Below are 22,706 nucleotides of genomic sequence, written 5' to 3' on the forward strand. Positions count from 1 at the left end.
GTTGAATTGACGTCACTTTCAACTTAATCGACCGTGTAAACGAGACTTCAACTTAATCGCTTGTTGATCGAAGGCGACTAATCGACTGGCAACTGAATTGAAAGACGTTCTATTTTCTGTGGTTGAAATAATTGAACACATCCATCGATCTGATTCGGCCTAGTTGCTTCGATTTAGTGGCAAATGCAGCGAGTCGATTTAGTCGTGCGACTAAATCGACCAAGTGTAAACGCCCCATTAACGATATGGATTCACCGTCACTTCAACTCTTATCTCTCTATCCAACTGGAAGTGGTTTCAACATCGCTAGGAAGATAAAACACGAATTGATATCGAAAACTGTTTTTAAAAATATGGATTCGATCTCTAAAGGATATATTCTATATTCGCTATTATTTCTCTTCTTACAAGAATGGTGAACCGGAAATTATACAATAGTGAATTAACTACGGTATTTTACGGACTATAACACACACTTTTTTCTTCGAAAAATTGCCTCCAAAATTCAAGTCCGTCTTAATATAAAAATGTGTGTCAGTGGATAAAACAGTCGTGGTCTAGAGTGAGAGAAGACATTATTGTTAAATCTTTCAAGAAGTAACGCTCTCGATGGCAGTGAAGACCATCTTATACATGAAGAGGACAACGAAGACGACGACAAAGAAGAAGAAGAAAGTTGAGATGACGGTTTTCAGGGATATTAAAGATCAGTTCGGTTTTATAAACTAAGAATTGTTTTTAGTCTGACTTTGCAATCTAATAATAAAAATGGTAAAAATATTACGGTGATTTCTTAATTGCTTACAAATTAAAGTGTCCATAAAATATGGTATTACTTCTTGTTTTAACATTTATTCCTATAGAGCGAAATTTGATTCTTGAGGGAAATTCTCAGGCGTAGTTTTCGAGAAAATCAATTTTTATGGCTCTAAAAAGTATATCGTTAGTTCCCACATAGCAGTCTCTTAGGTAGCAATTACATCTATTTCTAAATGTTTTCTTCTCACGCAATACTTCTTAATAAATAAACGAGGAAGAACTTGTTTCAGTACCGTAAAACGGGGCTACTTTGACAGGTTTTGGACTAATTTAGATGTGTACACGGGACACTTTCTGCAACCAATGAATGATACTATTCTCATCATAACAATAGGTATCTAGGCTATCACATCCACTACTAAACCTAAGTCTCTACAAGTAAGTTTAGGCGGGAATAAATTAAGGAATACCGGTCAAAGTAGCCCCGGGGATGGGGCTACTTTGACATCTTATGTATTTGCTGCATAAGGTCAAAGTTACCCAACGTATGGAGTTATTTTGACATGGAATTTATGTATAGTGTATAAAACACTGTTTAGGTCATGTGTAAGGTACGGTATGCTGTATACTTGATAAGCACGAAATCTTTATTTTGTTGTGGTACATCATTATACACCACTATACAAGTTTTTCTAAAGTTTTACTTCTAACATCTTTTACTTTGAACATCACGGTGCTTTACATTCTTACTTTATTTTTAACTCTACTTTACTTTTAACATAATTATATATGTACCGGTATGTTATCTTTACATCTAACAATGGAAAGAGAAACCTTAGTCGTCAACATCACAGTCGTAACAAGCATACTGAGGATTTTTTGATCCACCATTACAAAACCCACACACCCATTTTTTGCACAGGACACATTGAATCCACTCTCTTCCACCCTTCCACGACACGTTGATATATATCATCAGAGTGCGAATTAGATTATTCATTTTGGGGGGAATAAACAGTGGCGGATCTAGAAGTCCTTATATTATACACTATATTGAGGGACAGGAAGGATATTGAGAGGGGGTAGAAATACAATGGGAGAAATCCCTCATCCCCTCCGGCAATTCGCACCGTGGACACCATATCAGCCTTTATCTATGAAAGTATATGCAACAATTCTCACAGGAAGCACGAATTGCTCATCTGTCAAAGTAGCCCCACTCTATGTCAAAGTAACCCTAAATGTCAAAGTAGCCCCGTTTTACGGTAGTCACTGTTTTAACCAAATACCCTGCTTCTACATTCTCAATATTAGAAATACAAATGTTAGGGGCCATTTGCTATACTTTACTCAACTCAAAAATGTGTATTTCGCTCTCACTTCTAATTAAGAGCGCACTCGCGTTGGGGTCTACCGACTCCGCCCCCCATCCTTTCAAAAACTTCCTAAATCTATACACATTTGTATACCTTCTTAGTATAAATGATTGATATAGACTACAGATTTGCCCTTACTCATCATCTATTTCCTTTCTAATAAGACAATCTAGTTTATCGTTTTTTGTTGGAATATAAGTAGCAGTACGCAAAAGCCACTTTATCCTTTTCTTCGATTGTAAAATAACAGCTGTTCCATACTACATAAACACACTGTCTTATATTATTGAACCGGCCCCAAACTTTCGACGACCGCTCCCAACAACAATTTTTGGGTGCGCAACTCGATCCTTTCTGACAATATGAAATAGCAAAAACGAAAAATAATCTAAGCAAAAACGAAAAATAATCTAAGCAAAAACGAAAAATAATCTATTTTATTGAAAGACGAAAAAAATTACAGAACGTAATCAAACGAACAGACACTGCAAGCTCTACAGTCACTCCTCAACCTTCTCGGTCTATGCAATTCATACTTAACACCTGTTCCTGTTCTAGCCCCCCCCCCCCCCTCACTGCACCAAATCTCTATTATCGTCTGTGGCCTCGGTTAAGAATTCCTAAAATATGATCGAGTAAAGTGGCTCAAATACTGCAGTTGATGGCTCATAAAAATCATTTTATATCCGCGTAAAAACTGTAAGCGAAAAATATTGTATTAAATACATGTTGGTAGCTGTTGTTAATTACGAGATGAGAAAAGAAGCATTAACATAGGAGAAGAATTCGGGAAATTCATTGTAATGCATAAAAAAAGGAGGGGGAAAGGTCAGATAGTGTTCCTCATGTGATTCGTTAGCGAGGGAGAATCGATACAATCCACGTTCAGCTATACCGGCCGCATTGCGACAACATAGGCTAAAACCTCACATATTACAACAAGCATACGGCTCATGAATACCTATAACATTCGAGTCCAGATGCAATTCCCCAAGGGATTTCCTTGCCTTAAAATATAAGCCCCCGTACCATTGTAGTTAACGTTGGAAGAGGGTGCCAAGCCAACACGCCTGCGCTTCGCAAAATTAGGTCGGATGAGAAGAATCATTACTGAGGCAGCGGAAGAGAAAACACAAGAACATTCATTTCCCACAATTCAACACATTTATTCAAGTCGTACTTTTTCAATTCATTTCTTCAAACAACGCATTTGCATAAGTCATGCATCTCACACGGTCTTAAGCAATTACTTCTTAGTTTACTTCTCTTCTTAGTTTTCATCTCGCACTGGACAGGAGGTTGGGATAAAATGATACACACTTTGAGTGGAATTTAACGTCCCTCTTCAACACAGAGGCTATATGAGATGTGCACGTGAGATTCGAACTACATAAGCTCTCGCCGCGAATCAAATCTGCGAGGCGAGCCATTTTACCACAATACAGTCTCATCTATTTTAGTTGCTGCACAATTAGTACAACCGAAGAATTAATCATCTGGACTCCCGCTTGACCTATAGCTAGCATGATTGCCTTTGGTGTGCGTGATCCCGGGTTCGATTCCAGTTAAACAAAAAAGTGGTTCGGATTAAACTATAATCAGTAGGTCCATGTCTCCTTAGCCGCTCAGGCATAATCGTGGACGTTAAACTCAAACAAACAAAGGAAACAAACTCATTGGTCAACTGCCATTTGCTTGTTTGGAGTGTAATGTTCCATTTTAGCACCGAACTGTCTTGACACAGCATCTACTGCTTAAAGGGGGTCCAAACTGCTAAGCAGATTTGAAATGAAATTTTTCAGTTTTACATCCCACGCTTATGCCGGCTAGGCTAAAGGAGACGGTTATGATGAGAAATGAATGAAATGGTAGAATGAAGAAAGTGGGAGGAAAGGGGAAAACCCCGAGAAAACCCACGCACATGGTGGGTGTTTGTCCACCACGAAGCCCACTTGACACGAGCTGGGATCGAACCAAGGATCCCATGTACCAGATATTAACACTACCACTGAGCCACCGCGGCCCTATTAAGTAGATTTGTTTCTTATCTGTGGACTCGAACCCAAACCCATCTTCACTCGCTAAATCGAAGCCAATATCAAGAAAGCTATATAATGTATCTTTAGAATTTATATCACGACAAGACTAGTCTGTTCACCTAATATTTGACTGCGTCATAGCATATAATGCCATAATAGAAATAAGACTTGTCTGGTCTCCGATCCACATTTCCACACCTTGGAAAACGTTCCCCCCCCCCAAAAAAAAATGGAAATATTATAAAAATTCTCTCTTTAATTTTCTACAACTCATTACTATTTGTTGAAATCGTTCTGTTGTTGAGATGTTTTCTGCTGTCAAGAAATGGCCTCGAACTCATTCACGACGTCAGTCACTTCGCAGACGAATTGATTGGTTCATCGATTTATGTTCTTATGCAACACTTACTGTTAGTTCATAAAAGAAGGGACCTACTATTTACGTGGGCTCCGACTCAAAACTTCAAACTGTTGAAAGCGTGCAATGCATATATCATCATGCTGCATAGAATAGGCCCTTCCCGTTATAATTTTTCTGGGAGGGCTGAAAGATAACACATGGTCGCAGTTTCGTGCCTCATTTACAAAATAAACAAACAGAAATTGCGTTCACTGCATAACACAGCACTCTTTATTCCTCCTAAGAAACCAAGACCTATCAGCCGGCTTTAGTACTCTTGTCGACGAGTAATGTGTGGTCAGAATATCACTTAGTGTTGCCAAAAAGTTAACACAAAGAGTCACTAAATGGGAGGTGAAATGACTCCAATCTGGGTGAAAAATCGCTACAAATTTGTGATATTCCGATTCCGCCTTTCTCTCTCTCCCCATATTATATATATATATATATATATATATATATATATATATATATATATATATATATATATATATGAGAAACACATAACACTTAGAAGTTCACAAAGAACAAAAACTTACACCGACTTCACCGTCTACTTGAGTTTTTAGAGATAATCGATAATGTTGTGTTATTTGTCCATCTCAACGAAATCTCTGCAAAATAAAGGACATTGAAAGTTAAAATTGTTCTCGGCTACAGGGCAAGACGTAGACTATCAGAAAACAAAGCTGGATTCTAGAGGTTTCACACGCAATATATTTGCCGAACTCATTTATGCTTGGGCTGATTCAAATAAGTAAAAGGAAAACAAATAAAAAGTAAATGAAATCTCTGAGTTTTACGTCCCACGGTTATGCCGGTTAGGCTAAAGGAGACGGTGATGATGAGTAATGAATGAAATGGTGGAAAGAAAGTGGGAGGAAACGGGAGAACCCCGAGAAAACCCACGCACACGGCATATAAAAATACTTCCAACTGATAGTGCTTAATTTGTTCACAGTGCAAAAGTCGCTAGATTTGTAAATAAGTCGCCAAATTGTCATTTGAAAATCATCAAAAAAAAGTCGCTAATCGGAAATAAAATTTTTTATCGCTATTCTGGAAGTTGAATATCCTAGATTTAGCGACTTTTATCCCAATTTGACAACACTGATATCACCTCTCGTCCCTGTTAATGTTTTTCTGTCTTGACAGGAATTCACAACTTCTTTCGTTCAAGTAGCTATTAAAGAAAACACAAATCTAAATGAAATGAGTTTCCCTTAAGATCCAAATCCTTCAGACGCACTCAATTCTAACAGCCCCTGATCTCTACAGAATCCAATACTTCAAATGCCCTAGCTCTGAAACTATGCATCTTCCGTCATAATAGAACATACAGGGTGTTTCAAAACAACACCGACAACGTTTGGGAGGAGATTCTTGACACCAAGATAAGACAAAAAGTATAGACCATCCTGGGTGCACAAATGCTTCCTTTGGGAGTTATAGGCTGCCGAAAACATGAAAAATTCAACTTTAAAGGTTCATAGTTCCAAAACTGTAGAACCTACCGAAGTCGGGTCAAGACTTCACTGAGGAACTAGTATGTGCTCTATCCAAATTTCCCAGTTTCAGAATTCTACGGTACTTCCGCAACATTTTTTGTGGAGGCAGTTGGAGAGTACTTCAAGTTAAATGCCTGTAGCCAAACTCCCACTATAAAACTTGCTCCGTGAGTACCTTAAGATTCTGAAACATTTATTTTTGCATAGCCCACATATTAGTTCCTAAGTGAAGTCTTGACCCGACTACGGTAGATCCCATAGTTTTGAAGCTATGGACCTTAAAATTATTTTTTTTTTTCATGTTTTCGACAGCCTATAACTCCGAAAAGAAGTATTTGCGCACCCAAGTTCGTCTAAGTTTTATCTTATCTTGGTGTCAGGAATCATCTCATAAACGTTGTCGGTGTTGTTTTGAAACACCCCGTATATATAATTTTATACCTTTCGGGTCCTTGTCTGGAAATGCGAACTGCACTATGTGACAACGTCGCAGATAAAGAACTATATAGTAGATCTACCAATCTATCAAATAGTTACATCGATTCTTTCCAGATGGCACTTAAAGTCGATCGATGTAACTGATGGAGTCGAAAACCAATGCTAATGGTTTCAAGTTAATCTATAACGTTGGTAGAACGTAGTGAAATATTTGATTCCCCACAGCGCCTGAAGGAGGCCCCGGAGGGAATACCATAATACAGCACGTCCGCATTATTTTGACCTGAATAATAGCGCTGTGTTGTCCGCGTACACCATTTTTAGAACACCCGATGTACATATACGTTAATACGAGAGTTTTTTTTTTTTCAACCTCCGATGGAGCATAACACACACACACAAAATGTGAATCACAAAATCATTTTATTACCAAAAGTCAAGCATAATTACAGTTACTTCTCCACATAGTCACCATAAAGATGAAGGCATTTGTCATATCGATGAACGAGCTATCCAATACCCTATTCATAAACGGTTGCCGCCAACGTATGGAGATAGGTCTTCACAGGGCCGGGCGTGGGGGGAAGCGAGCGGGGCGACGGCCCCGGGCGCCGAAGTAAGGGGGCGAAAAATTCGGGAGAAAAAAGGAAAAGAGATACGAAAAATTGCTTGGAATATATGTATGGGGGCGCCGTCCTATACTCTCGCCCCGGGCACTGATTTTCCACGGCACGGCCGTGGGTGTTCACAACATTTTGAAGTTCTCCATATAGTGTGCACCATACACACAGCTCATTTTGCGATGAATTTCTGCTTCTGCCTGCAGAAAACGAATGACGCTTCGCAACACACTTGGCGGGAGAATCAATGATGGCAGCCATGTTTACTCGCCTGTAGCTCAACTTGCCGTGGCAGATGTTATGGTGGAGTAGTTGCACAGATCCGCTCATCGTTATCCTTGTCTGGTCACGTATAAGAGCAACCGGAGGTTGAAAAAAAATAGACCTCGTATATTCTAGCGGGGCGGCCGACGCGACGTAGATAGCTGACACAAGGTAACATTAGCTGATAGTATCAAAAATCATAACGCTTACTGTATACACAAAAACGAAACACTTAAAGGAAGACAAAGAAAAGGTTATCGGAAATAATCCGACCTTTTATTATGATTACGCTCAGCTTATGCTCTGTGCTTGTAATAATAAAACGTAAGGTGTTCAGAAATTGGCAAAATGACTACTTTTCATAATGTTCAAATGGAAAATGTAATGATGACTCTCTGCAGCGGAAGAAAAGAAATCAAGAAATCCTTTCGAGTGGTAGACTCCAAGTCTGAGCTCCCAGGAGCTTAGTTATAAAGTTTGAGCACACGCTATTCGGCCATCAACGACAATCAATGACAGTGTTTTATTCAACAGTTTAATAAAAACCTGCATGAACGAAGAATTCATTCCCTCCAATTGTTCCTATTTCTTGCAGCGCATCCTGGAGAATTCCACAACATTGAACAAGTCTCCATTTTCCATCTCTTTTCTATGTTGTTGGAAGTAAATCGCGCGCATAAAGATATTTCTTCTCATGAAGAAATATTCGTTTATAACATCATATTTTCTCGAATGTAACAAACAACTTTTTTGCTTACAATTACACTGTGTATTAGATTCGAATACAAAATATAAAAAAAATTAAATACAACAACATGGCGCACTCACCCTAGAACAAGATATGAAAACTAACATTTATCATATACTGTACTTAGAAGTCCTTAAAGTATATGAACTTAGGATCATTACACCCATTTGATGAAATTATGTGTACGCCACTGTAGACACATACATTTGTACTGGTATATATATATATATATATATGGAACACTTACTTTATAAACTAAGTTTACCTTATGCACTGTAAGCGGTGAATCTGTTTCAACTTGCAATGGAAAAGCAACTGAAAATAAATCGTGTCCATGTTTTACCAAGATTCTCCTGTTTACTCCCACATATTGTTGCACCAATTAGGAGCCACTGTTCTTCAGTGTAGAGTACTAGCCTTTCGTGCGTGGGGTCTCTAGTTCGAATCCCGCTTCCGTTATGTGGCTTTGTGGTGGGCAAACATCATGCGCATGAGTTTTCTAAGGGTTCTCCCATTTCCTTCTACTATATTCATTCACTATTGTTCATCATCACAGTTTCTTTTAGCCTTGAAGCATAGTCGTGGTACTGATTAAAATTTTAAAACATTTCACCAATTATCATCATTCGCATAATTAATCTTCGTCTCCTTTAATCTAAACGGCATAATCGTAGAACATAAAGCTAGATATTTCATTTCATTTTAAACCTTGCTGTCTGTGTCCATCAACGACATGATTCATAACGTTAGCGGAACCGATAACTGTGAATGGATTCCACTGGGTTTCGGAATCGAAAGACATTTTTAGACAAAAACTGTGTCGGATATACATACTGTACGTATACAAAAATAGATGTAGTGTGTGTGTGTGTGTTTGTGGGTTCCAGTATAACTGGAACGCCTGGAGAACTTTAACTAAACTTGGTACAAATAGTATTTACAGTCTGGAAAAGAGTACTATAGGGATTCCCTAGCAAATCTCAGAGGGGAGGAAGGGGGAAACAAAAATGATCTAAAAAGACCGATATTAGTGTCGAATCCATACTTTTCGGGGACCATGTGCTGATTGGTGATAGTTCATTGCCATTTAAGTCCAAATTCAGGTCCCCACTGAGGGTAAGATTCCCTAGCACACTTAGGGGAAGCAGGAGGGGTGACATGTAAAAATGATCGAAAACGGCCGATGTTAGTGTCGAATTCGTAGTTTTCGGGGTCACTGAGATGAAAGAGACGCTTCCGATGTCGTTTAAATCCAAATGCAGTCTCCATTACTATTTCTGAAGGGGCATGACATGTGAAAATAATCGAAAATGACAGTTATTATTGTTGAATCCATAGCTTTATAGGTATCTAAGTTAATCGGTGACAATTCTGGTGCCCTTTAAGTCCAATACCAGCTCTCAGTTGAGGTCAGACCCCTACCACTCCTACGAGGGAAGGGACAGACACATAAAATGATCGACAACAACCGATATTAGCATCGAATCCATAGTTTTCGAGGTCGCTTAGACAAATAGTGACACTTGCGATATCGTGTAAGTCCAATGTAAGCCCTCATTACCACTCTGAGAGAGGGTGAATTGCGATATGTAAAAATAATTAAAAATGATCCATAACAGTGCCGAGTCTAAGTTTTCGTGGTCCTTAAGTTGATTTATGACACACGCTCTACTATTTAAATCTACGTTTAACCTCATTAACAGCCCTAGGATGGTTGGAAGTGGCTGACATGTAAAAATAATCGAAAATGACCGATATTAGTTTTGCATCGAAAGTTTTACGTGTCGCTGAGATTAACAGTCACACCCCTGATAGCGTTAAAGTCTAAGTTCAGCACCCCATTGGCATGGGGGGTGAGGAGTGAAAAATAAAATGTTTCAAGTGACTGAGATTAGTGTCAAATTCATAGTTTTCAGGTTCGCTAAGATATCAGGTTGTAATCTCGATAGCATTTGATTCCAAGTTTAGGCATCAGCTAAATTGAGAATTTACAGCTCGTACATATATACACATTTGGTTATATGTGTTAACTTTGGAACGTCTGGAGCAATTTTAACCGAACTTGGTAGACGTATGACTTTCAATCTGGAAAAAAATACTCTGCGAGTAAGACTCCCAAGGGATAGAAGTTGGAAGGAATGACATGTAAAAATAATGCAAAACGACTGATTGTGTGCCATCTAAAATTTTAGGGGTCGCTGAACTGAATAGTGACGCTACCCCATGTCGTTTAAGTAGAAGTTCATCCCCATCGCCAGAGGATGGGAAGAGGTGAAAAATAAAATGTTAAAAAATGATTGAAATCTGTGTCGAATCCATAGTTTTCGGAGTCGGGAAAACGTCTGATCCGTTTGAAGTCACTTTCGGAGGATATATAGTACCCATTTCAAGCTGATTTTTTATATTATATTAGTGTAACTGAAGGCGTATTTTGTGAAGGTAGGATGTTTCAATGTTTACGCCAAAAGTAGAGTAGCTTTTGTATTTTTATCATTACTTTCACTGATATAAATATCCTAAGTAAGGAGGAAGGGAATTCGAATATTTCCCACAAACCTATTCTCCCCGTGCGACGAATGGCAGTTCAGCTGGTGTGAGAGGTGAGGCTGGAAAACGAATGACATTAGGGATTTTTGTCAATACACTTTCATTGAAATGCGTATCCTAAGGGCTGAGAAAAAGAATTGAAACAGTTTTCATAAACTTATTCTCGTGCGAAGATGCGGCATTTCAGCTAGTGTGTTTATAAACTTTTACTTCTAAATTGTTCGATATTAATTGAGACTAGGGATGCGCACGAGACAAGATTTGTGGCTGTCTCGTCTCGAAAATGTGATGTAAAAGTGATGTCTCGACTCGAAAAATGTATATTTTTCTATTGGAAGAGGCGTGTCTCGACTCGAATTTTGTCAGGAAAATCCTGTCTCGACTCGTCTCGTGCGCATCCCTAGTTGAGACAGTAAAATGTTTTGTATGTAGTAGTAAATGTGTATTTTCCACCATTAATCTACTTTTAAATATATATTTTCCGTTAAATATAAACAAATAAATAAAAGGAAAATCGGAAACGAGCTGAATAGCTTACAGGGAAGTACGGGAGTGGAACCAACGACTTTGTGTGTTTCCTTACTTAGTAAACTGGCTTTCGACATTATCGCAATGAACTTTATAACGGCATCTATTCAATTTACCGTCAACAGCACTGGTCTTAATGCTTGGCCTTCTGCTTCTCACCTTTTACCTTCTGTGGCTTTATTCCATCCAAACACTCTCCCTCAGCACACGTACTATTTATGCTAACGACGTAAAATTACGTTGGGGCCGCGGTGGCTCAGTGGTAGAGCGTTCACCTCTGCTGCTTGGGGTCCCGGGTTCAAACCCTGCTCCCACCAAGTGAATTTTGTGGTGGACAAACACCGTATGAGTGGGTTTTCTCGGTGTTCTCCCGTTTCCTCCCACTTTCTTCATTTCACCATTTCACTCATCTCTCATCATCACCGTCTCCTTTAGCCTAACCGACATAATCGTGGGACGTAAAACGTAAAGATTTCATTTCATTTTTTTAAAATCACGTTTCCGCTGAAACGTTTAGAATCGTCTCCACACGAACATTCTACGTATTATACTAGTTTTTTTTAATTAAATAACATTTTCTGTTATTTCTTTGTAAAGGATGCGCACTCCCCTTACGTCAGATTACATAATACTGATTCGATTGTTAATATAGTATTGGAATACGGAAAGATCACAAGTAAACGCAACAGCAGCTTTTCCGATATTTCGAAAATCATACGTAAGTAAAAGATACGAACCACCGCACTAAACATCCTCGCTCCCGCTTCTTAATTTAATTTATGCCATGCTGAAATTATTACTTCAACATTCGTTTATGAAATACAAACAAAATTTTAATAGGCGTCCTCGAAAAAAATTCGCCCGAAGAAAAATCACAACCAGGCCTAAGGGCGCATGTCGGACGAAAACTTAACAAGCAAGAGTAAAAAGAGACTCGTTGGATAATAATAATAATAATAATAATAATAATAATAATAATAATAATAATAATAATAATAATAATAATAATAATAATAATAATATCATTCAAATCAGAGTAAACGCACTGCAGGTAATAATTGCTTTAACAAGTCTATTGACTTCAATTATTGGTAGTTTAAGTTTGAATGAAGTTTTAACGTTGTACTTACAGTCAACAGTTACCTTAAGTCAGGTGCAATAAACACCTTTCGGTCAAGGGGCGGCAAAACATTAAATCCGGCCCTGGTTATACTAAGAGCCCCTTGTGAACTTCTTTCGTGCGAAATGACTATTGTCATATTGTACGGGTTTTCGTGGAATATTTATTTATGAAATATGAAAGAAAAAAATCGCTAGAGTAGTTTTTGAAAATAATATCTTAAAAAAAAAAACGCGGAAGGAAACTGCCGCTTGTGGACTTTTTCATGTTAAGTTACCTCGGTATATTGATATCTTATGTCTTAACGAAATATTTGTTAATTAAATATGAAAAAAAACGGAAAAAACATCCAAAATAACTTATGTCAAAGAGAAAATTACCCCTTCTGGACTCTTCATAGAAATGCGACTTTTACAACTTCTTAATGAATATCGATTTATGAAACAGGATAAAATTGTTAGAAATTAGCAAGTTTTGAATTGGTTTAAAATTTGGTGAGGATAAGTTGAACGGTGTACCCTCTACGCCAGGGACGGATAGACGAAAAGATATTCCAAAATCCTTTTTTCAACAGGCAGGGGTTAGGAAACGTGTAAACGCTCTGAAATCTCGAATTCGACTCCTCACCCTGATCACTACACTTTTTTTTTTTTAAATCACAGCTCGAAAGCAAAAATAGGTTTAGAAAGGCCGAGATTCAAACACACGGACCAAATAATGTAAGACGTAGCGAAAATGTGTTTAGCTCAGGATAAGCTAAAGATTGTATATTGTATTAAATGCGAATGTGTAACCTTGCGTTATATATATATAAGTTGCTACAAGTCTTCATTAGCCTTTGTCTCCTGAAGTTCTAGATACAATCCCGAGAACCTTCATGTTTGAGTTGAGTTGATTTTGAGTTTAACGTTTTTTTTTTTTTTTTCAGGAGCGAGGCTATATGAGACTTACTGATTAACGTGGAATCCGAACCACACGAGCTCCCGCCAGGAATCGAACCCGGATCTCCCAAGTCAAAGGTGTGTACGCTAACCGCTTAGCTACGAAGGAGCTCACGTTTATGTATGTGTCCATCTATAGTAATCGTGATTAAGGGCTAAAGATCTGGTGAACAACAGGTATGAATGACTTGATCCCTTACTAACACAACAGATACTATCTACTTCCAAAAAGAAACAAATTTAAAGAGGAGGGAAAAATACATTTGTTCATCAGCTTAACACATGACATTCCTAGAAATGTGAATGCCCCCTTTACAACGTAGCTTGGCAACCAACAGGCGAATGGCAATGAGTAGCTCTAGGTTTTTACAAAGAATTGTTTACTCTACGTCAAAGGAAGAACAATCGTCACTAAGCTAGGACGTAAATACTTTTGATGGTGAGTGCGTAGCATGACCATTTACAAAACCTGCAATAACAAGTAAAAATAACCCACTTTATAGAGCAGGGATGTTGATATTAATATAATCATTTAGAATAAATTCGTGGGATATAATTTCAAAATAATGAGAAGTCAAAGCAGTCTTCCTCTACATCGTGGTAGAGCGCTTAACTCTGGCGCGTGGGGTCCCTGGTTCGATCCCCACCCAAGTACGTTTTGTGGTGGACAATATCATGTCTATTGGTTTCTTCAGGGTATTGCCGTTTCTTATCAGGTTCTCATTCCACCAATTCTTCCATCATCATTCATTTGTCCTAATTATTATGTCCCTTAGCCTAAAGGGAATAACGTGGGATGTTAAACTAAGATTTCATTTTTTCGCTCTACATCACTATGCAAAAGCCTGTATCTACACCAGAAATACTCACGCTACGGCTGCACAATATGCTTTGCTCCTTTCGAGGTTTTAGAGACCCTTTTTTGAGCTGCGCGACTAGGCGTGGACTATAATTTTACATGTGATGAGAAACACACATATTCTGGAACCGTGGAAAATTGGCACAACTTTGAGTAAAATTTCTTTGGGATAAAAAGATACAGATAACAGAAAGAGCATCGCTCACTATCAATGAAAAAAAATGAAATGAAATCTTTGAGTTTTACGTCCCACGGTTATGCCGGTTAGGCTAAAGGAGACGGGGATGATGAGTAATGAATGAAATGGTGGAATGAAGAAGGTGGGAGGAAACGGGAGAACCCCGAGAAAACCCACGCACACGGTGTTTGTCCACCACAAAGTTCATTTGGCGGGGGCTGGGATCGAACCCGGGACCCCTAGCACCAGAGGTGAACGCTCTACCACTGAGCCACCGCGGCCCCTACTATCAATGGAAATGATAGGATGAGAGTATATAGCTATTCTGCAACTTAAAAAAAAAAGAGCAAAACTTTTGGTGCGACATGTGAACACGCATTGTTCTGCAACATAATGACGCCAAATCATTTAAGAACTGAACGTTTTATTTCCAGCAGACACCGCACCGTACCAACTTCTAACCCAATGTCTTTAATTCTCATTACTGATCCACATTCTGTTTATTGTCTAGAGTTGCTCTTCTAAACTATTTTCATCAGGTGATGATACGATGTACAATCCCTCCTTCATATCTATTTCAACGAAGAGGCAACAGCACTTGTAGACACTGCATTCAAACCTTGTATTACCCATGTATTCAAACCTTGTTACACTCGAGGGCTGTAAAGAGCCGAAGAACTTGATATGAAATATAACTTAAATAAATATAAGATCTTTCCAAAACAAACACTTATTACTACTAATCTGTGTTATAGTTTCGGCTCTACACCCCTGCTTTCACCAGACATATTAATCTTGATGAAAACAAAATGGTAATTACCCAAACTGTAACAAAGATCATTAGTAGTAAGTGCTTGCTTTGGGAAGATCTTATTTTTATTTCACATACATACATTTCATAATTGAATCCAAAACGCTTGGCCACGGGTTATCTACGGAATTACGAAGCTAACCTAGCTATTCCGTTTGCATACCAGTTGCGGAAAACTTCATTAACAGTGCGTCCACTACGACCATGTACAATGTCCTACAAAATATTTTGCAGTGTTCTTCCAGTGTTTGAAATCTGTAGAGACATTTTCACTTTTTTCTACGCATGGTAATGCCTTTACGCATCGCCATTAAGTACGAGGACTGTCCAGAAAGTCCCAGACGTTTTGGTCTATCACGGCAGTGGGCGGGGCTAGACTCGCCATCTTGTTATCAGAACGTTGCCACACTCAGTAAAGTACGCATCCAGCTGTGGTAACGTGAGGTCTGCGACACTCTTACTATGCTTTCTGTGACGTTTTACAACGTGCGCTGCAATAGAAAATACTGATTCTTATGAGGTACGTTTTGTGATTAGGTTTTTTGTTGGCAAAAAAAAAAAAAAAAAAAAAAAAAACAAGCCAATTGAAATCCATCGCCAAACAAGCGCCAGGGAAAACTTAGCGCGAAAGCGTTGTTTCTTCACGATAGCCAAATGTACATGAGAGCTCTTGGATGGTTTTGGATGGGTGTTTGATCACCCACCATAGATCCCAGATTTGAAACCAAGCGACTACTATCTCTTCCCAGGGATGAAGACATGGCTCGCTACACAACGCTTTGATACTGACGCCGAACTGCATGCCGGTGTAAGTTAGTGGTTGAAGTATCAGGCGACAGATTTCTACCGCGACGGTACTGGAAACCTTGTGCCATGTTATGATAAGTGCTTTAATATGCATGGCGATTATGTGGAAAATAGCTTACAAGTGTACCTTTTAAATGTATATAATAAAATTCGGATTGTTCATTCTGTTACTTTTTTTTTAGTTTCTGGATAGCCCTCGTATAATACTAATCTGTATATAACCATAGCGCAAGACACTCAATGTATTCTTCAAATATTGTATTCTTGCATTTGTATTATTCAAAACAATATCTTCTCAAAGAAAATAAACCACTTCTGAGCGAAAATGAACAAAATTTATATAGAGAAATGACTTTCTTTCCTATATCTACTTTGACATGGCTCTGCTCAGCATACACTTTGTGTCGCAGTGGATAGACGACCACGTATGGTGTTGCTATGGAAACATTCTGGGGTATCACACATGATGTCCTTGGGCCAATCACTTTCGTACGGAGCACACTTTTACGCGGTTTTAGGAGTTTCAACAACTTATATTAATCAACAATTTCTTATTTAAAAATAGCAATAAACTTTATATAGAGAATAGAGGTCGTCGAAAACAAAAAAGGAAAGAAAGGAAATGTGATTGTCAACTAGTGTTGTCCAAAAGACGTGACAAAACGAGACGAAAAATACGCATTTTTTGTCTCGTCTCGTAAATTTAATAGAAATCTTGTCTAGTCTCGTATCTGGAAAAAGCTTTTCCCGTCTCATTTCGTTTACCTATTTTCCCCCCTAATTTCACCTACATATTAAGACTCGTGACATTTCTCGTCTAGTCTCATCCTTGTCTCGAAAACGAGACGGGACTTATCATGCTTCGTGCCTCGTCTCGAATTTAATAATGTAAGAGTTGACTTGATTTTGAGTTTAACGCCCCTTTCAGCACCGAGGCTATATGAAACGGGACCTACTGTTTAACATGGAATCCGAACATTAGCTCCCGCCGGGAATCGAACCCGGGTCTCCCATGCCAAAGGCGCATACGCTAACCGCTTAGCCACGAAGGAGCTCATTAAAATGTAAGAGAAATGTCTCGTCTCGTAAGCAAGACTACTGGCAACGGCAGCTAAGATTAGTGAATCTGAGATGAAACAAATAAATAACAATTTTAGGCTCTGTCTTAAGCAGTAAATCCTGCCTCACACATCCTTGCTGACAGGAAACATCGTTAAATTGCAATAAATCAACTTTTACATGAATACAAGGTGTTTCAAAATCAATGTGGCTTTTTTAAACTCTTTGTAGTATTTACTAGATTTAATGTGTAATTATAAATAATACATGAAATGAAAGAGCAGTTCAAAGTGTTCAATGTAAGAACCATTCGTCACACAGGATACATCGAGTCAAAAGGCGAGTTCTTCCCAAACGTTGATCAGTGTGTTTGCAGTAATTGTTGCAACAATTGCTTCAATTTTATTTCTTAAATTCCTTTATCTCCTTAAAATATTGCACACACACGCCACTGGAACTGCTCATTCACGACTAGCCTTCCCGAACTGATTTTTTGGGGTACGTGTGAAAGACTCTCAATGTTTCAACACATTCTTCAGTCGTTCTTGGTCGTTCCGTAGTTTTTCATTTTTCAAACAGATGTTACCACTTACGGATGTTATTTTCACTTGGTAACAACAAATTCAGTTTTTGCAAAATGTAAAACACAGGAAGCTTTCAGCTCACTAGCCAACATCTTTGCTATTAGCGCTTTCTAACGGCATACAGAAGAAACAGTGCATTCGCATGCGCACGTACAAAACTGTTTGAGTTGCTCTTTCGTTTGATGTATTATTTATAATTGTTAGTTAATTGTAATAATACTACAAAGGCCTTAAAACCCCGAGATTTATTTTGAAACATCCTGTATAACAAACCTGCAACCATACACATATTGGAAAATTGCAAACATTCTCCAAACAGGTGCGATACATGTCAATTTGAAGACACATTAATCACTAAAGTATCGTAACAGATAAGGAATACAGGTAGAAAAATTTAATAGTGTAATAATAAAAATGTGTGTTTTGCACGATATACTTCCTGGACGAGTAAAGAAATATCAGGGCTTCTATTGGAGACAGTTTGTCAGTTCTCCAGCGTAATTGAAACGCTTGCCTCCGACAATATAATGAAGAAAAATGGCTTCCCATGTCCTAGTTTTCCTTTCTTTGATCTTTCTGTATGAGATTGTGAATTGCATCCTTCCCTTTCTATCATCGACCACGGAAACCCAATCGACATTTTTTTTTCTCTTGGAATATGAAGTTCCCACTTTCGATTCCCGATATTCCAGTCGTTCCATCTTCCCTTCAAAGGGCTGTTCTTTCAACAGCTAGAGAGACCCACTGTGCATACAAAAGCTTCAATAAAAAGAAGCGCCAACTTCCGCATCTGCATTGATTGAAACTATTCTAAACCCTTCAAAGAGAGAAATCGATGCACATTTAATATTTACAATTACTTACCATCTTACTTGCAATCTTCGTATTGTTTCGCCAAGTTCTTTTGTCTTTCCTATCTAGTTCTGGTAATTTTAAGAATTGATATCTGTTCACAAGGAACTACGCAACGTTGACGAAAGAGAACAAATTTTATGCTTAAGTGTAATGACTTACTTCGAACTACACGATAGAGATTCATCCGTCATTTTTCATTACCACCTATACTTTTCATAAATTTTTGCACTGAATTTACTATGATACAAAATAATTATTAATATTACTTGGTGATATGAGTGACTGGGACCTAAGTCTACACCTAAAGATATAAAACCCCAATTGAGCTATGAAAGAAATAACAAACACTTCGTTCTTCAAATTGCCTATAAAATCCTCGTTATTCTCTTCTCACCTCATACATCAAAATAATCAATTTTAACTAACTAACTCTATGGCCTATGGAAGTCGGAGGTTCAATGCCGCGTTCAGAAAAACTCTCCATTGACTTCTGCCATTAGCAAACTGGATCCAGTTTCTATTTTGTATTTCTATTTCTGCGAGATCCATCTTCGCCTCCGTCCTTCCATCTGCGCCTAAGTCTTCCTAGTGGTCGTTTTCTGATTGAACTTCCAGTTAAAAATTGAAAAGCGTTCCTACTTTCTTGCATTCTGGCTACATGCCCTGCCCACCAGAGCCTCCTATACTTGGTGCCCCTAACAATGTTTGTTAAACCGTAGGCCTATAAATTATGTACTTCCTCGTTACGCAATTTCCGCCATTCCCCATTCCCATTCCTCTCAGGTTCAAATATTTGTTTCAAATCAGATCTTGTTCTCAAATACTTTCACTTTTGGTTTAGTTTGATTTAGTTTAACGTCCTACGATTATGCCTGCTAGGCTAAAGGAGACGTGGACCTACTGGTTATAGTGGAATCCGAACCACATTGGTGGTTCAACTGTACCCCCACCGGGAATCAAACCCGGGACCACGCGAATCGGTGTCAAAGGTGCTGGCCACTAGACCAAGGGTGAGTTCTCAAATACTTTCAGTCTACTAATTTGGTGATCCAGTAAAGTTGTTAAAAATGCTATTATTGATCCATTATTTGTCTTGAAGTACAAAGTGAGTGTTTTAGTCAACGTTGAAAGATTTTAAGAAAGTGGGCATTTTGCTTTATATTACCTACGGGGAGCCAAAGTACAAATACGAACTTAAGGACACCTTCAATTTTCAACTAACAAGATAGCTCGTTCTTCATCTGAGCAATACTGGTAAATAGTACAAAGTTCCGTCATAAGATGTGACGTAGATGAACTGCATAAATTTCAAAATCACCGATGAAGAGACCACCACAGAACTTGCTGAAACAACACGAACACTCCAAAAACTAAAGTAGACAAAAAGAAACTTCTAGTCTTATGTTTCATGATTATACTTTTTAGACTACGACGTTTAGGTTACGAGACGGATGATTTCTGAAAGTGACTGACAACGTAAGAGTCAGTGGAATGAGAATGTGGGAAGAAACGGGAGATAACTCACGGACACGATGTCATTCACTACAAACTCTCACAGCGTAGGGCTGAACCAAAGACCCCTCGCACAAGATATGAGCGACTCTGTCTCCACTTCGAAAATGAAGACGTATTCAGAGGAAAGTTTTTCTAAATATTCTAAATTCCGTTAAACCAACCAAGTAACTTCACTCAGGATGAGTATTCGAGTTTCTCGCGTTATCGTACAAAAACCTTCCGGGTGATTTATCTCACTTTAAGAGACAGACAAGAGTAACAATATAATGGACAATATATTGAATGCTAACAAAATAAGTGCCAATGAATACAATAAACTAATGTAGGAAATGTCACTACTGCGTCCAAAGTCTTTTACCATCGCGACTAATAAGGTATATCGAAAAAGATAAAAATGAATTTAACATAAAGGCGTTAATTCCGTCTTGTCATTGCACCGTCGGGAAGTCGTCGCAGAGAACAAACGAGGATATTAGGAAACTCCCAACTGTGAACTTCACAGAATATTCTATGGTTAATGAAGTCAAGACTTCCTAGAATGCTGATCTGAAAACATACGGAAAAAGAGACCTTTGGGAAGACCAAGGAAATAGAGAGAATATAATATAAAGCAAAATCTTGTAAGACAGGTAAAAACAGTCCAGGATGGATTGATTTGTCACAGGGAAAATCCAATGAAATTTCATATCTTCAGCGATAATCCTTCGGCGTCTTTCGAACCACAAAATGTTAGTTATAATGACCATTTATTTTAGGTCTACTCTGTTAAGTAAAGGATAGTGACCATAGAGGTGCCATATCCTGCAAGTGCAGCCAAATCTACTCATATGCTGATGATACTGCTGCCACTGGCAGATCTAGAGACATTAGCACATATAAATAAAGAACTAGCAAGACTAAGCAAAGGAAACTAAATACGTATATAGAAGTAACACAAATACGAAGGGAGAGAAAACCACGAGACTCGATAATCGAGGACAAAACATTTGAAAGACTAAGAAGCTTTTGATATCTGGGTAATGTATCAGAATACAACTTGGAAACAAAATCCCAATATCCTTCACTGTGGAGTCAGATTTACGAAGTCTTGCTTTGCTATTGACCTGGTGTTTGAGCCTGAAGTGAATACGATTTCTAGAGGTCCCTCGTGGCTAAGCAGTTAGTGTGCGCGCCTTTGGCTGAAAGGCCTGGGCTTCATTCCCGGTGGGAGCTCATGTAGTTCGGATTTCACGTTGTAGGTCCATGTCTTATATAGCGTCGCTAAACTGAAAATCAAATCGAATTGAATTGAATAGGAGTTGTCTGCGTTATTTTCTGTCGCTATTCTTAAGTATTGTAATATTGTTTTATAGAAAACGACTTTATAAACATGTTTAATATATTAATTATTCCTTTTAAACTGCATAATAAATATTTATTTGAATATTCGCACTTTAGCTTACACATAGTAAAATTTATTTTTAAACAATAATATTTTAGGCAACAAACGTAAGTACATTATGATATGCTGATGATGATTAAATGGAGACATCTAAGATATGCATGCCATGTAATTCCCATGGAAATTCGACCAGCGGACTGAACATAACTTTCGTAGGGATTTCCTTGCAAAATAGATCATTGAGTTGACTGAGAGAATGTGGTTGGGCTGCAAAAGGAACACAATCATACGTGTTGTGAGAACAATACAGCGTACAGGGCAGCACCAACTACTACAAACATGCCAAGGTTCGTTGAATTCTCTTCACTAGTCGTATGTATTGGTAACTTGTGAAATGGAGTGAAGCCTATTGTGCCAAAGTGCAGTGATAGGGTGTTAAAAACGAAGGAACGAATCGCAGTTAAATTCATCGTTGTTCATAAGCTGTGCAGAGGGAAGAAGCCAGGAGTAGGTAGGCAGCAACATTTCACGCATCACGATCGAGGATAACCTTGAAGAGGTGGACCAGTGTCAGTGGACGAATTGATTGTAAACAACGAGGACTTTAATTAGAATTCATTTTTTTTCCGTTCCTAAAAATTCAATCACAGTGCGTTCTTTTAGAATATACTCTACCTCGCTCATAGACTACCTACACAGAATGAGTGAACACAATTTACTTGCGTCATATTGGGTGTGAGCGTTGAAAAAGTATCAAGACAGCGTAGGAGAGCTCTTTTTGTCTGTGCATCGATGTATTGTAAGAAAAAAAAATCATTAACTACCCAATTTAGGTTCATGGGATACTGCGGGCAGTTATACATAAGGAGAGAATCTCAAAATATATCCAGAGAATATTCGAAGAAAAGATTTACCCTTATGACAAATTCCTTACTCAGGATTCTCGTTTATATACATATACTATTTTTTGGATCTGCCACTGTTCATTATTTATTTTCCAACAAGAAATTTATTCAGGCATCTACCTAAACAGGAAATTTACCTAAATTTAAAATGCAGGAGGTTCCAGTAGTTATAATTTCCTATCTACGGGGTATTTTGGACCGATGCAAAGTAACCCCGAGTAAAGGCTGAAACCGTCTTCTCCCAGTTTTAGTTTTTTTTTTTTTTTTTATGACTTTAAAATTTTTCACATTTTAATTTCAACTATTGCTTCAAAGTCCCATTATACACAGTAGTATTCTACGAAACTGATTTAACTTTGACGGAAATTCTTGTACGTGATATCTTTCAAATTTTGGCTGCCTTTATAGTAATTGCTTTCCGTACATCTAAAACAACAAACCCTCCGAGTAATTAGAACTAATGT

General features: G+C 38.2%; 1 protein-coding gene across 2 annotated transcripts in view; it reads right to left on the reverse strand.

The window, feature by feature from the left end:
• The window catches only part of Tusp (WD40 superfamily protein Tusp), a 320,891-nt gene that overhangs the window by 140,379 nt on the left and 157,806 nt on the right, over positions 1 to 22,706 (reverse strand). The window lies entirely within an intron of this gene.

Source organism: Thermobia domestica, chromosome 1 (genome assembly GCF_964235325.1).
Source record: "Thermobia domestica chromosome 1, izTheDome1.hap1.1, whole genome shotgun sequence".
Lineage (NCBI taxonomy): Eukaryota > Metazoa > Arthropoda > Insecta > Zygentoma > Lepismatidae > Thermobia > Thermobia domestica.